Here is a 14,991-nt window from a genome sequence, read left to right on the forward strand (position 1 = left end):
ATTGACACTACAAAATGCCAATGTTGACCCTTCCTAGCTTTCCAATGACATTTTCCCTTGTATAGTTTCTTTCTGATGCCTGTGACAATCCTGCTTCATGGCTGTTCCTTGGACTCTAACCAGCTCTCTCAGCTCTACCTTAGAAGTGCTAAGTCCACCATCTTTTTCCTACGCTCTGCAAACCCAACACAAGGCTATGAGTAATGTATATATTTGTGTGAGAATTTGGGAATATTGGACTATAGCATAGAACAGGTAGCTTTAAATTATTATGCATCCACTAAAGTTTCTCAAGGACTCCCTCACTCTACCTCCCCTGGACTGCCATCATTCCCTTTAAAGACTTTCTCACTACCTGGACCCATCTCTGGTTCCATATTGATCTCTCCTTCCATCCCTCCATCCTGTTCTCTGAACTCTCAAACCTGAGCCTCCAGCAACTTCTCTATATTTCTCTCTTGTCTATTTACAAAATCCTGGCACTCTGGTCTCTTTAAAGACTTTCTCACTACCTGGACCCATCTCTGGTTCCATATTGATCTCTCCTTCCATCCCTCCATCCTGTTCTCTGAACTCTCAAACCTGAGCCTCCAGCAACCTCTCTATATTTCTCTCTTGTCTATTTACAAAATCCTGGCACTCTGGTCTCCTACCCACAGAAAGGGGAAGGGATGATGTAGGGACGGTGGTAACTTACTATGAAAATCTTTGTTTTCTTTTTCCTTTTGAGCAGATCCTATAGTAGTTGGGATGGGGCCTGATGGAGGAATAAGGATTTAAAAAAAAACACAAAACAAGGGAAAATATAGTTGTTTCGTAGCCCACTGCTCTAGTTTTACTTTTCTGGTTAAGAACCTCAGTAAGAAATATTAAGGTATGAGTGAGGATGCTGGTGGCTCACACCTGTGATCCTAGCTAGAATCCAGCTAGGATTCAGAACCTTGATCTGAGGATTGCAACTTGAAGCTAGCCCAGGCAGAAAAGTCTATGAGACTCTTATGGCCAATTAACCACAACGAAGACAGAAGTGATCACTCAAGTGACAGAGTGCCATCTTTGAGCAAAACAATCTAAGTGAGAACTCAAGGCCCTGATTTCAAGCCCCCATACTGGCAATACACACACGCATACACACAGAGCACACAACACACATTACAACCTACAACACACAAAAACAACCATGAGAGCAGATTAGAAGACAAAGATGTCTTGCTCTTATTAAAATGCTCTATATTTTTGTGTTATTTCATGTTTTTAAAGAAAAAAAATTGGAGGGGCTAGGAAGGTAGCTCAGTGGCAGAGTGCTTGCCCTTGCATGCATGAGGCCCTGGGTTCGATTCCTCAGCACCACATAAGCAGAAAAAGCTAGAAGTGGTGCTGTGGCTCAAGTGGTAGAGCGCTAGCCTTGAGCTGAAGAGCTGAGGGACAGTGCCCAGGCCCAGAGTTCAGGTACCATGACTGGCAAAAAAAAAAAAAAAGAAAAAAAGAAAAAAAATTGGAGTTGCCCACAACCAATTACTACATTAATTTCAAGACACACTAATGGTTCTCAAACTGTAACCCAAATACACTCTCCCAAGGAACCAGCATTCAAAATGACAAAATATTATTCCCACCAAGAGTGTAAGGACAGACTTTTCATCCACACACACACACACACACACACACACACACACACACACACACACACACACACACACACACACACACACACACACACACACACAGATACCCCTGCCCACCTAAGATATTATCTGGTCCCTGGAGCAGGTTCCTGAGTCAAGGATTAAATCAAAAGAAAGCACAGAAGTCAATGGGCTCTCCTTTGCAGGTTTCACAAGCAGCTTGGACTCACGCTATGAAAGGGCTAAAAATGAGCATTATTTAGTTTCTTCCTGCTGAAGAGACTTGCTGAAACACAGCAAAAGTGCAGCAAGACAAGGCCCAGGTCAGAAGCAACTCTGCCTGCAGTGGGCTCGGGGGATGGATGCAGTAAATCCAGTGACCCAAGAAGTTGGGAGAACAGTATGTTGAGAGAATGCAGTCCTCAAAATGAAAAAGATACCACAATCACAAGCAGGGCAGTTGCATAGAGACAGAAGGGAGATAGGTAGGGGTTCCAGGGGAAAGTATCACTAGGAAAGGAAATCAGTTTGGGAAGAAGCAGGTAGAAGCAGCCCAGATAAAGAGGTACTTACTTACCTGGTACCAGAACCAAAAACCAGAAATGGATAAACGTTCATACACCTGTCAACCAACTAGAAGTTCTTTGTTGAGACAGAAAATCACTTGTGAGTTTGAAGATCACTGGTATTTTTGCAGAATAAAACTTCATTTCTATAGAGGCTAAAGGTAAATTCTGATACAGTAAGCCAGACAAGCCCCATGATAATGATGATGATGATGATGATGACGATGACGACAAAGTTGTTTTCAGCCAGCATTTGAGACAGCATTCCTTTTAGCTAGTTACTACTTAGCATCATTTCTCCTAGTTCTATATCTTCTCAAGTAGAGGTAAGTATGCATTCATTAACTCTCCTTGAGGTTAAATTTATTTTCTCTTATTTTTAAGCTCAAGACAACTTTGTTGGTATGTTCATGCTGTCGTGTTTATTTTCAGAAGTAGATCTGCAATAAATGAAAAATATTTCCCTTCAGTAGAAAGGAAAATAGTATACTTAGATATTTATAAGTATGACTCGTTATGTTTTTAATGCTAAGTCAAAAATATTATAATTATTATACATAGCTGGCAATAATTTCCTGAATGCTTCTCAGTTAAACATTGGAAGTAATATTCATGACATGAACTATACTTCAATTGAATATGGAATAAAAATGGATTTAAGTAACCGGAGTGAAGCGCATATCTAAGTAGTACATGCAAATCAGTTTAACTGTTTTCTGTTAGAGTTACTGTGAAGGGAAATCACCATAATAAAAATAATAAAGCTACTAGTTTTTCAGTACCTATTTTATTCTATGTACAACGATAGATATTTTATATGTATTCTTTTATCTAATTCTCACTGTAACCTCAAGAAGTATTATTTACCCTATTTTGTTTTCATCTCTGGATCAACTGAGATAAGGATCTTATAAAGAGAAAACATTTACTTCACCTCCTGGATTGAGATTCTAGTCCACGACTGATTAGCCCTCTTCCTTTGGATTATAATGAGACAGTACATTAGAGAAGTTCACAGTGGAGCAAAACCACTGATCATGGCTAGGGAACAAAAAAGAAAGAGGTTGGAGTTCCTCCATCCCTTCTGAGGACAGACTTCCAATGAGCTTTATAAAGACTGCCACTTTGGAACCAGGCGCTGGTAGCTCATGCTTGTAATCGTCTACTCAAGAGGCTGAGATCTGAAGATCACAGTTCAAAGCCAGCCCAGGAGGAAATGTCCCACTGAGACTCTTGTCTCCAACTAACCACTCAAAAACTGGAAGTGGCACTGTGGCTCAAGTGGTAGAGCACCAGCCTTGAGCACAAAAAGGCTCAGGGACAGCACCCAGGTCCTGAGTTCAAGCCCCCAAACCAACACGTCCCTCTCATAAAAAGACTTCTGAGTACTAACAGGATCCACTATCACCCAACTGCAACATACGGAACTTCAGAGACATTCAGGATCCAAACTAATGCAGAAACCAAAGTGCAGGGAAATTAAGGAATCTCCCTAGAACCCAAAGCTGGTAACTGCTAAACTTAGACTGAGACCTAGGTCTCCTACCAAGTCTGTATTTGTGTTATGTTCCTTCTTGCCTCTTCTACTTCATGCCCAAGGGGATGCTTCGCAGGACTTACTCTGACTCTATCCAGTCAAATATTATCATCTCTACAATCTCACATGGAATGCAGAAGTAAAAGACTCCAGTAGGGAATTATAGTATGATGCCAAGAAGCAACCAATCCACAGCAGGTACCTTCTTGCAGCTGCCTGCAGTCTACAGAGCCTGGATCAGCACCTGGGTTCAGACAATACATGCTGAGGGGTTGCTTGGGTCTCCCAGCAGATTTCTGCAGGAGGATTGCACCATCTCCCCTAATCCTTCCCTCCCCCACTTCCTTTGCACTGAAATTGTTTCCTACTCTCTTCCCTAGAGGTACCTTCTTGCAGCAAATGCACACACGTAACTATTTGCATCAGGCAACAAGTTTGTCACTGTGCATCTTCCTCACTGGCAGAAGGGTCAGTGAGAATGGTCCTGCCCATCAATCCCACGTGACTCCCCCAGCAGCAGTCCAGGCAAATGGGCTTAAGAAGGGCAGGAAATCATTCTGTCTGTCCTTTGACCAAAACAGTCTGCATTAGCAGTCTCCAATGTTGATGAGCTAGGAATTCATGTGTTTCCTTGGATTTTGAACCTCTACATATTTTGTAATGGATATTGTCCTAGTTAGAAAGTAGCTAACACTTTTTTTAACCATAATTACATAACACGTGAAATGCCTGTGATTTCTTATAGTACTGGCTAAGAGTATTTAATTTTTTTAAGCAAAAGCATTGAGATTTTTGAGGTCAACCTGGACTACATTGCCAGACTCTGTCTCAAAATAAAATCAACAACAAAGAGTATTTAAGTTTTAATGGGTGAGGAGGGGTGGGGGGGAGAGGCGGAGAAAAAACAAAATAGAGACCAACCTTCTAAATCTAACATAAATGGCACAATCAACAGTCACGAAGGGAATTTTGATGGTACAATAACTTTTATTAGCTTGATGTACTGACTGAGAAAAGAAATAGCATGCATTTTTTAAAGTGACTTTTTAAAGGAGAATAATTTGTTTGCATAAAATATGATTACTCGCCCTCATAAATGTTTATTTAAATTTATTGCACTGTAGCAGAAGCCAAAGGCATCCACTGCAGCAGGAAAACCAAATTCTGAATTGCAAAACAAACCAGAGGTGTGACCGGGAGCACATCAGCATCCAGAGCTGACTCAGAGAAATTGAGGCCCTTAAATTCTGCTGATTTCCCCCAGATATGCTCTAATGAGTCTGTATTCTTCAAAAGACAAAGCTACTACTCACAGGGGGGCCTCCCTTCCTGAAAAGGAAAACACCTAGGCAATGGCCTCAGCACCTTAAGATCATCATGTTGAGTGAGATAAACCAAGCTTAAAAAGCCAAATATTACTTGAAATCCAGTCTTAAAGTTGTAGTAGTAGTAGTAGTAGTAATAGTAGTAGTAGTAGTAGTAGTAATGGGATGAATAGTGTAAATATCTTAGGGAAATCAGTAGGATGGGGGGGGGGGTAAAGAAAAATCAAAGAAGAGAGGATGAGAAGGATTGAACTATGTATAGGTAGCAAGTTGGAATCTACCAAATCCTGTTTGGAGGTGAGAGGAAGATGGGAGTTGAGGGAAGATAATAAAGAGGATATACTCTTCTAAGGTATACTGTATACATCAATGGAATTGTCACAATGAAATCCTTTTTTACTATTATGTATACTATTTTTTAATAAAATAATGTTTTTCTTCACAATTGCTCTTGCACTAATTTCCTCACTTGAGGCTGCCCAAGCATCTCTGGCAGGTCAGAGGTAGGAACTCCATAACCTATACTCCCCATTTCCTAGTGCCCACCCAGCTTTTCCAAAGATGCTAATGCTACCACATCTGGATGTTTATGAGCCATTATGGATAAAGAACACAAGAACCTGCTGAGAAATGTTTTGGTTGAGATGCAGAAGAAGGGAAATTTTGTGGACCAGATCAGAACATCTTGAAATCTTTAGACTATGTAAAAGAAAATTTTTCATTCATTGATAATTTTTCATAATCAGACTACTCACTAGCAATTGAATATTCTTTGTATTGTCCAAGAAAGTCTTATCGATATTATGGTTATTTTAACAGGAAAAAGCATGGTTGCTGGTATCAGTTTGTTACTCCTGGTTAACTTTGTCACCAAAAACAACTTAAAAGAGGGACAGGGAAGGGAAGAAAATAAGCCAGTAAAAAATAAATAAAAGCTGAAAATTAGGTGCAGGTGCTGGGCTTGGTGAGTTACATGTGATATGTAACCTATGTTGGAAAATGAATACCTATCGACTTCATGGATACTTATTTAAAAATCAGGAACAGGTCAGGCACCAATGACTGTAATCCCAGCTAATCAGGAGGCTGAGATCTGAGGATTGAGCTTCGAAGCCAGCCAAGGCAGACTCATATCTCCAATTAACCAGAAAAAAAGCTGAAAGTAGAGCTGTGGCTCAAGTGATAGAGCACTAGCCTTGAGCACAAAAGCTCAGGGACAGGACCCAGACCCTGAGTTTAAGCCCCAATACCAGCAAAAATTAAAAAGGAAGACAGGAAGGCAGGAAGGCAAGAAGGCAGAGAGGCAGGAAAGCAGGAAGGGAGGGAGGGAGGAAGGGAGGGAGGGAGGAAGAAAAGGAATTAAGTGTCTTGGCCTTGACCTTGATGTTAGGCAAGATCACAGAGTAAGTAATGGGGTATCTGGCCTCTATCGTTTAGAATTACTCCCCAGTTAGCATTTAAAACCATTGCTTAATTTTGAGGGGGTTATATTATCTAAGTTAGACTTTGATTTGTAAGGCTGAAATAAATATGTTACAATTGAACACAGACAACCTCCATTTCCCCTACACATATCTAGTGGGAGCCTTAGGAATCTACAAAGTCACCACAGAACCACAATTCTAATGTTTGTGACTGCAGTCACAAAAGACAAGGAGGCAACTTTCAGTAGTAACAGCAGTGCCCTGAGACAATAACCGGAAATGGAGTCTGGAGAAAAAGGATTGCTCTGAATTCTACTGATCAGCTTTTTTGGTTCTCTGATTTCTTTTGGCTCTAGAAGGATGGAACTCCAGTGCACAATGTCAGCCTCTCTGATGACAAGCTCTACACCCAGCAGTCCCCTTCTTCATCTGGAACTGTAGCAAATAGCTTGAATGGAAGGGCTGAGAACTGTGTTTCTACACCATGGCATGACGGTGTCCACCATAGGAAGTTGGTTTTGTCTTTTTAAATATCATCATGAAAGTATCCTCACAGCACGAAACCTGAGAAAGAGCCGAACACCTCATGCAGTGTGTCAAGAGGAAAGTTAACAGCAGCAAAAAAAAAAAAAAAAAAAAAAAAAAATGCAGTATCTTATTTCCACATTATTTCCCTAAGCCCCCCTGTTGTCCAGACCTTTCTGGCCTTTTACACCACAGGTAGCCTCTGGCAAAGCTTGAGACAGATGGCAACGTAGAGTCTCTGGCAACTGAGATAAATGGGCCTAATACCAAACACCTTCCTTCAGCTTGAAAGCTCATGACACCCCGGCTCCTACTCAAGGCTTCAGGAAGCGTTGCTTGCTAAAATAATTTTCTGGTTAACAAGTAATCTATGCAACATTTCATGCCTGGGGTGTTTCAGAAGCCCCCTCTGAGGCTTCTACACTCTGCATTTTAATTGAGGTTTACACGTTTTGTGTTTTAATAGAATGAACCGGTGCATTAACAACACATTTCACAATATGAAATGTAAAGCCCTGGATACGGTTCATCCACTGGAAAGTTTTAACTCTAAATCCAGAACAAATAAAGCAAAATAAAAGCAGCAGGATTCCAACTTCCCCCATCCAACATTCGGTAATTTGTTTGGGCCCGGATTTAGCGGCTATTTGGAGAAGGGAGGAAGAAAAAGAAAAGAGGAAGGCACAGGAATGTGTATGCCATGCAAAGGAATCTCGCAGCTCATTTGGAGCCAGCGACCTTTGATGTAAACATCAAAGTTGTGAGACATTGTCCTAAACCTTCATTTTGTCACATTTGCTGCAAATCAATCCTCTTGTAATCAGCTCAGATTTCAAATAACTTTTCAGAGGCTTTTTACCATTGCTGCATGCAAATAGGGATCTGCGATCCATTTAAAAGCACAGTAGGAGGGCTCATTTGGAGATAATACACATTTTCTAGTGGTTTGCGTTGGAATCCACATGAGTTTGGAGTTGTGGGTTGATTAACCTAAATTTTCTGACAGACCCTCTGGGAGCTGTCAGTGGCCATTGGAATGTCCCCTTCATCCCAGGTCTGACCAGTGAGATGTAGATCACGAGCACCTGGATGGTTTGCCTACTATCACAGACGCATAGGGAAGAGCTGCCTTCAGACCTGTCTTCACAAGGCTGTGTGTTCCGTGTTGTACATCTGATTCAGTCACCAGCCACAAGACATGAAGGCACCAGCGTCCTATGGCAGTCTGACCTTTAGTTCTCTAAGGACTGAGGTGTGTTTAACTAGTAAGTCTGGGCAAAGGACACTCCTTCTCATTTTCAGATCTTGTTTTATGGGGGGAAGAACTGAGGTTTGCGCTCCTGGTGCTTACTAAGCATGTTCTTGAACCTTGTATTTGTGCTTCTCCGTATTGCTGGGATTATAGGCACAGCACTGCTCCCAGCCACTGTGCTTCCTCATAGGCTGGGATAATAGGTGCGTGCCACTGTACACAGCCACTGGTTGAGATGGAGTCTTATGCCCAAGCTGGCCTCGAACCATGACCCTTCCCCACAGCAATCTCTGCCTCCTAAGCAGCTAGGGTTGAATGCTTGTGTCACCACACTCCATTTTACGCAAAATGGGACAGGACCTTGTTATGTAGCCTAAGCTAGTCTCACACTTCTGTGTCACCTTCTTTGTCCTCTAGCACTGGGATAACAAGTATATGCTGCCACATCCTACCACCTGGCACTTTTTAGAGAATCTTCTGCAACTAACCAGTCATAACATAATCTTGCTTCATTCCACAAAGCTGACAACCTATGAAAAGCTGGAATTCTCTCAATTGCTTTCCTTTATGAGATACATAAAACCTTTTTTCTAGTCCAATAAGGTCGTCTGTCATAGGAATATAATGGTGTTAATTCTCTATATTTCATTGGCCTAGAAGTTAAAGACATTGCAAAAAAGGCTGAAAAAAAAATTTTTTTTTTCTATTTTTGTTCTTCAAGACCCAAGCCCAACAACTCCTCACAAGGCCTTTCCCACCCACCTAAACTTGCCATGATTAACTTCGGTATCATATATTTTTCACATCTCTCTCCTCTGATGCACAGTTGTACATGAAATTTCTGCATGCAGTTCTTTTCTTCTGATTCTTTGCTTTGCTTTTCTGATACCGGAGTTTGAACTCAGGTTCTCATACTTGCTCATTTGCTTGTTGGGTGCTCTATCACTTGAACCAAGCCTGCAGTCCTGCTCTTTTCTGGTTATTTTTGATATGGAGTCTGTGTGCTTTTCTTCCCCAGCTGGCTTTGAACCACCATCCTCTGAATCTCAGCCTTCTGAGTGGCTAGGAGTATAGGTATGAACCAGTAGCCTGGAATCTTGAAGCTTCTTCAGAATAGAAGCCATGTCTTGAACAGCCAGTTTCCTGCCATAGAACAAATACAATGTTGGTAAAGTGTGTTTAAATAATAATTGCAGCCAGGCACTGGTGCTTCACGTGTGTAATCCTAGCTAAGATCCAAGCCAACCTGGAAGACCATGAGACTCTTTTTTTTTTTTCAGGGTCTTTTTTTAATTTTTTATTTTTTTTTTATTGTGAAAATACTGTACAGCGAGTTACAATTGCATGGGCAAGATAATGAGTACATTTCTTATCAAGCATTGTAGCCTCCTCCTTTGTTTCCCCTTCCCATCCATTCCCATCCTCACCCCGCCCCCACCCAATACTCCCCTGTCCCAACCCGCAGGACTTCAATGAGGGCAATGAACCTAAGTGAGAAGGAATGAAGGGACAAGAGACACGAAGAATGACAGCAAGACAAGGATTCTGATCAAGCTGCAAATTTTTATTTTTTACATGGGTATTTATATGCTTAGAATAAGGAAGCTTTTTCATTGGCTGTTAAGGAAGCTTTTTCATTGGCGGTAGCAGCTGCAGGATGTTTGCTTAGGGCAGGGTGAAAAGGTGGTCGTTAGCAGCTGCAGGATGTTTGCTTGGGGCAGGATGAAAAGATGGGATTCTGTAAACAGCCTCAAGATGTTCCAGTGAGATAGTCAAGCCTATCATGTTGAGAGACTCCCTTTTGGCTCCCAACATCTCCCCCTTTCTTATTTAGAAAATTGACCATCAATTGTTGGCTGCTCTTTTTAAGGGGGTGACAGAGGCTCTGTTCCTCTAAGGGCCCAGGGTTTTTCTCCACTCCTGAGCGAGCGTCCTCACTCAGGGAGGGGAATTTTACAGGCCTTGGCATGTTTTTTGAGGAGATGGCTTGTGGGTATGCATGCCAACCGTCATGCACCAGAGCTTGCCACTCAGGGGTCTTGGGTTTTGGTATCTCGCGGATCCATCCCCCTGCAGTCTTACCTGCACCCTTGATTTGAGCATTTTTTCTTCCTCCCATAGGTGCATCCTCCCCCAAGCAGAGGGACCTATAGGAGGAGGGGCAATAGGTCTTGCCCATTGAATGGTCAGGAGTTATGAATAAGGAGAAGGGTTTTCTAAATAAGAAAAAAGAAGGGGGGGGGGTGTTCCCATTGGAACAAGCTCATGGCAAAACACTAATTAAAAGCCTTGGTAAATCCTAGATCTCAATGCCTTGGTCTGCCAGATCAAGGCGATGGTGATGAACCTGTATGGGCTTAGAAGCCAAAAGATCAATCTGTTATTTAATAAATTCAAACAGGAGGGTCCATGTCTGGAGTTCTAGCTGCATCTGTAAGAGAAAAGGAATCATCCTCAGGGGGAAGGTTTCCCCTGGGTTGTGGTAAGCCATTAACCTGTTTTATCAAGCGTTCTGGCAGCCACCTTGGGGCTGATACTAAAAATCCAGAATACCCAAGCCCATGTTTATCTGTTTTTTGGGTAGCTTGGATGGGCTCAACGGTTCCTTATCCTGATTTTCCAAGACTCATACCAGGGACAAAATATCTGTTTTTTGGGTAGCTTGGATGGGCTCAACGGTTCCTTATCCTGATTTTCCAAGACTCATTCCAGGGACAAAATCCATACGGAGCATTTGATGTGTAACCACAGAATTGGGACTAGTAAGAATAACTTCCATCTGGGTCAAGATATCCCGGCCCCATAGGTTAACAGGGAGGTCAGGAACAACAAAAGGAGTAACAGTTCCCCTATTGCCCTCTTTGTCAGTCCAATTAAGAACCCTGGAGCTTACCAAAGGGTTTTTTGACTGCCCTATGCCTTTAAGGTCAGTTAGGGACGAGGTAAGGGGCCATCTTGGCGGCCAATATTTTTGGGAAATTACTGTGGCATCCGCACCAGTATCCAAAATTCCCTGAAACTCCTTTCCTTCAATTCGCAGGGTGAGGGTGGGTCTTTTTTGAGTGATAGGCTGAACCCAATACGCATCAGAAGACCCCAAAGAAGCAGTTCCTCGCGGTGTGGTCTGAGCAGTGAAGAACCCCCTGAATTTAATGGGAGCAGTACCAATTGTGCAAGCCTAGTTCCAGCTGGAATAGCTGCAATCCCATTAATGGCTGTGACCAAAATTTTTATTTCTCCTGTATAATCATTATCAATAATAGCAGGAAAAACTTGGACACTTTGTAAGGTAGCAGAGGCTCTTCCAAGAATAAGGGCACACATATGAGACGGAGGGGGTCCCAGGGTCCCAGTGGATATTATTTGAGGTCCTTGTACAGAGTCTAGTACTGTGTTGGTGGCGGCACAGAGGTCCAGTCCTGCACTGCATGGGGTTACCTGCTGGAGGGAGGCAATCATGGAGAGAGGTGGGGGGCTTGTGTAGGACCGGGAGTTTGGGAGGGGACAAACCCTATCGCCCCTGGGCTTGTCTTGGGGATAGTTGGGGCCAGAGGCTGGCCCCGAGGGAAGTTTCCCGAAAAAACGAGAGAGAATGGGTTGCCCAAGGGCATTTGTTTTGGATCTACATTCATTGGCTTGGCCCAATGACGGCCCTCACCTCATTTGGGACAAAGAGTGGCAGGGAGTGGTCTACCTGTAGCTTGGGAGGGCATTGCCCCTTGGCTTTGTTTGCCAAAATGGCCAAAATGGCCAGGTTGTTTACAATTAAAGCAAGTACACGAGCCGAGGACTGAACTTTGAATTGCCTTGGTATAAAAGCAGCGCCTATGGCTAGCCCCATGGCGTGAGTGGTCCCTACTCCAGCACAAAGCCTGACGAACTCAGAGAGGTCACTCTTGTTTTTATGTGGCCGGAGGACATCTTGACATGCCGGGTTAGCATTTTCAAAGGCAAGATGTTTAACAAAGGCACCTTCACTTTCACTCGGCCCAAGGAGGCTTTCTGCAGCCAAGTTAAGCGGCGAGCCAAAGTCACTGTAGAGTTCATCTGGACCCTGTCTAACCTTTGCCAGGAAAGTAGTAGCCGATCCCTTTTGAGGGAGATGCTTCCAAGCATAAAGGCCAGCGTTTTGAATTTGTGCCAAAAGTCCGGTAGGAAAGCGCGCCTGTTTAGCATTGGTATCAAAGGGCGCATTACCCAAAAGTTTAGCATAGGTCCAGGTTTTTGAAGATGTTTTAGCCAAATTTTTTTGCGCTGTCTCTCTACATTGTTCCTTGAAGTCTGCATTCCATAAAACAAAATCACCCCCGCTAAGGGTGGCGCAGGCCAGGAACTTCCAATCATTAGGGGAGAGCCAGCGTGCACTTTGGTTTTCTAACAGGCTAACGTATAAGGGGCAGTCGGGCCATATTGGGCACATGCATTTTTAAGCTTTTCAACAAACTGGAGGCTAAGCCTCTTATACTCTTGTTGGCCTTTTCCGTGGGTGGGTTGTTCCTTTTCATCCCCAGTATCCTGTTCCTCATCCTCCTTTTCCTCCTCTTCTGATTTGTCCTCCTCATCCTCTGAGGTCCTATCTGTCTGGCTCCAAGTTACTGGAAAGGCAAGAACTGATTGATGGTGTGATCTAACCTTAATTTTATCAGGCGGTTTTGGCGTATCGGCCAAGGCCAGTGTGCGGAGTTAATAATCAAGGGACCGCAGTTCTTTTAAAAGTTGAAGGTGTTCTCGCCTATGTTGAAGGGACTCGTGTAAAGGGGCCAGGTTAGGTAAAGGGGGGAGAGAAAAACATCTGGAGGGGCAGTGGGCCCTTGAAGGGCTGGGCCACAAAAGGAAGGGGGCGCATTGGAGGGAAGTGGAATATTTGGGGTAGAGGGTTTAGTCTGAGGTAGGGGGTGACTGAGTAAGGGGGGCCAATCCAGGCTGACGATATTGGGCCACCTCCTCTTCCAGGGTGGCCTCCTCCTCGGGACTTAAATTATTCTGAGGGGAATGGGCAGCCTGGAGTACGGGATAAAGATGTTCATCTACCTTTTGAGAGGGAGTTTCAAGAGATTTTAAGGAGGTTTTAGATTCTGTAAATTGACCAGAGGGCATTTCTAATACAACCGATGGGCAAGCTGAGGGGGACAGAAAGGCATGTTGGCAAACCTCCTGTCCCGTTTTTGCAAGTTTTAAAATTCCATTATCAAATAGAGAACATTTTAAAATTTCATTAATCAAATTCCAATAGGAAAAGGCGGTAGCAGGAACCTTTTCCGGACCAAAGGTTTCATAATAATCATTTAAACAATCGCCTACTCTTTGCCATCTTTTTGCATCTATGGTTCCTTCAAGAGGGAACCAAGGACACAAGTCCTCTATGTATGAGAAAAATTCTAAATCCTTTTCTTAACCCGCGTTCCCCGTGTCTTGAAGGCCTCCTTGAGGTCTGACAGAAATAGATCATGTGACGACATTGCTTGTCCCATGGTGGGTCACTCACCTTGCGCCGTCCCCACTCTCCTCCTGGATCTGTCTCTCGGCGGGGTCTATTGAGGCGATCTCGCGATCTCGGACTGTACTTGGCCAAGTTTTCCCGGAGGACGGCGTTCCTTCCTTAGTCAGAGGCTCGAGCCCCACGTTGGGCACCAGTTGTCCCGACCCGCAGGACATCAACAAGGGCAGTGAACCTAAGCAAGAAGGAATGAAGGGACAAGAGACAGAAGAATGACAGCAAGACAAGGATTCTGATCAAGCTGCAAATTTTTATTTTTCACACAGGGGTATTTATATGCTTAGAATAAGGAAGCTTTTTCATTGGCCATTAAGGAAGCTTTTTCATTGGCCATAGCAGCTGCAGGATGTTTGCTTAGGGCAGAGTGAGAAGGCGGTCCTTAGGAGTTGCAGGATGTTTGCTTGGGGCAGGATGAAAAGATCGGATTCTGTAAACAGCCTCAAGATGTTCCAGTGAGATAGTCAAGCCTATCATGTTGAGAGACTCCCTTTTGGCTCCCAACACTCCCCGCCCCCCCCCCACCAAAGTTGTAAAGTTCGTTCTTGACATAAAGACTTGTACATCTCATTGTTGCAATGGGTCCACCTGTATCCCTATTCAAACGATTTGTTATTCCCCTTTCCCTCCACAAATTATACCGACATGAAATACAGTGAAAGCAGGGGTCATACTGTGGGGGAAGGACATACAAAGCAAGCCCATGAGGGGCTGGGGGTTTAGCCCAGCAGAAGGGCGCCCGCCCGGCGCACGCAAGGCCCTGGGTTCGGTCCTCAGCCCTGGAAAAAACAAACAAAAAAAAAAACAAAGCAAGCCCATGAGACTCTTATCTCCAATTAACCACCAGAAAATCAGAAGTGGCACTGTAGCTGAAAGTGGTAGAGCACTAGCCTTGAGCAAAAAGAGTTCAGGAACAGTGCGTAAGCCTTGAATTTAAGCCCCACACCAACAAAAAGTTTAAAAAAAATAGCCAAGTGCCAGTGGCTCATGCCTGTAATCTTAGCTACTCAGGAGGCTGAGATATGAGGATCACAGTTCAAAGCCAGCCAGGGCTGGCTTTATCTCCAATTAACCACCAGAAAACTGGAAGTGGCATTGTGGCTCAGGTGGTAGAGCGCTTGCCTTGAGCTAAAAAGCTCAGGGAGAACACCTGGGCCCAGAGTTCAAGTCCCATGAGCAACAAATAAATAAAATAACTAATTGTGTTTGGGGTGCTTTTGCAATACTGGAGATTCTTAATACC

The 14,991-nt window shown here is 43.6% G+C and overlaps 1 protein-coding gene across 1 annotated transcript in view; it reads right to left on the reverse strand.

Moving 5' to 3' along the window:
* Positions 1–13,841: 13,841 nt before the first annotated feature.
* Asb3 (ankyrin repeat and SOCS box containing 3) overlaps positions 13,842–14,991 on the reverse strand; it is a 138,346-nt gene continuing 137,196 nt past the window's right edge. Inside the window, exon 11 of the transcript XR_011372527.1 lies at positions 13,842–13,926. The gene's annotated coding sequence lies outside the window, so the exon portion shown is untranslated. The remainder of the gene's footprint in view (positions 13,927–14,991) is intronic.

The sequence above is a fragment of the Dipodomys merriami genome, unplaced genomic scaffold, assembly GCF_024711535.1.
Source record: "Dipodomys merriami isolate MVZ:Mamm:240054 unplaced genomic scaffold, mDipMer1.0.p SCAF_17, whole genome shotgun sequence".
Taxonomy (NCBI): domain Eukaryota; kingdom Metazoa; phylum Chordata; class Mammalia; order Rodentia; family Heteromyidae; genus Dipodomys; species Dipodomys merriami.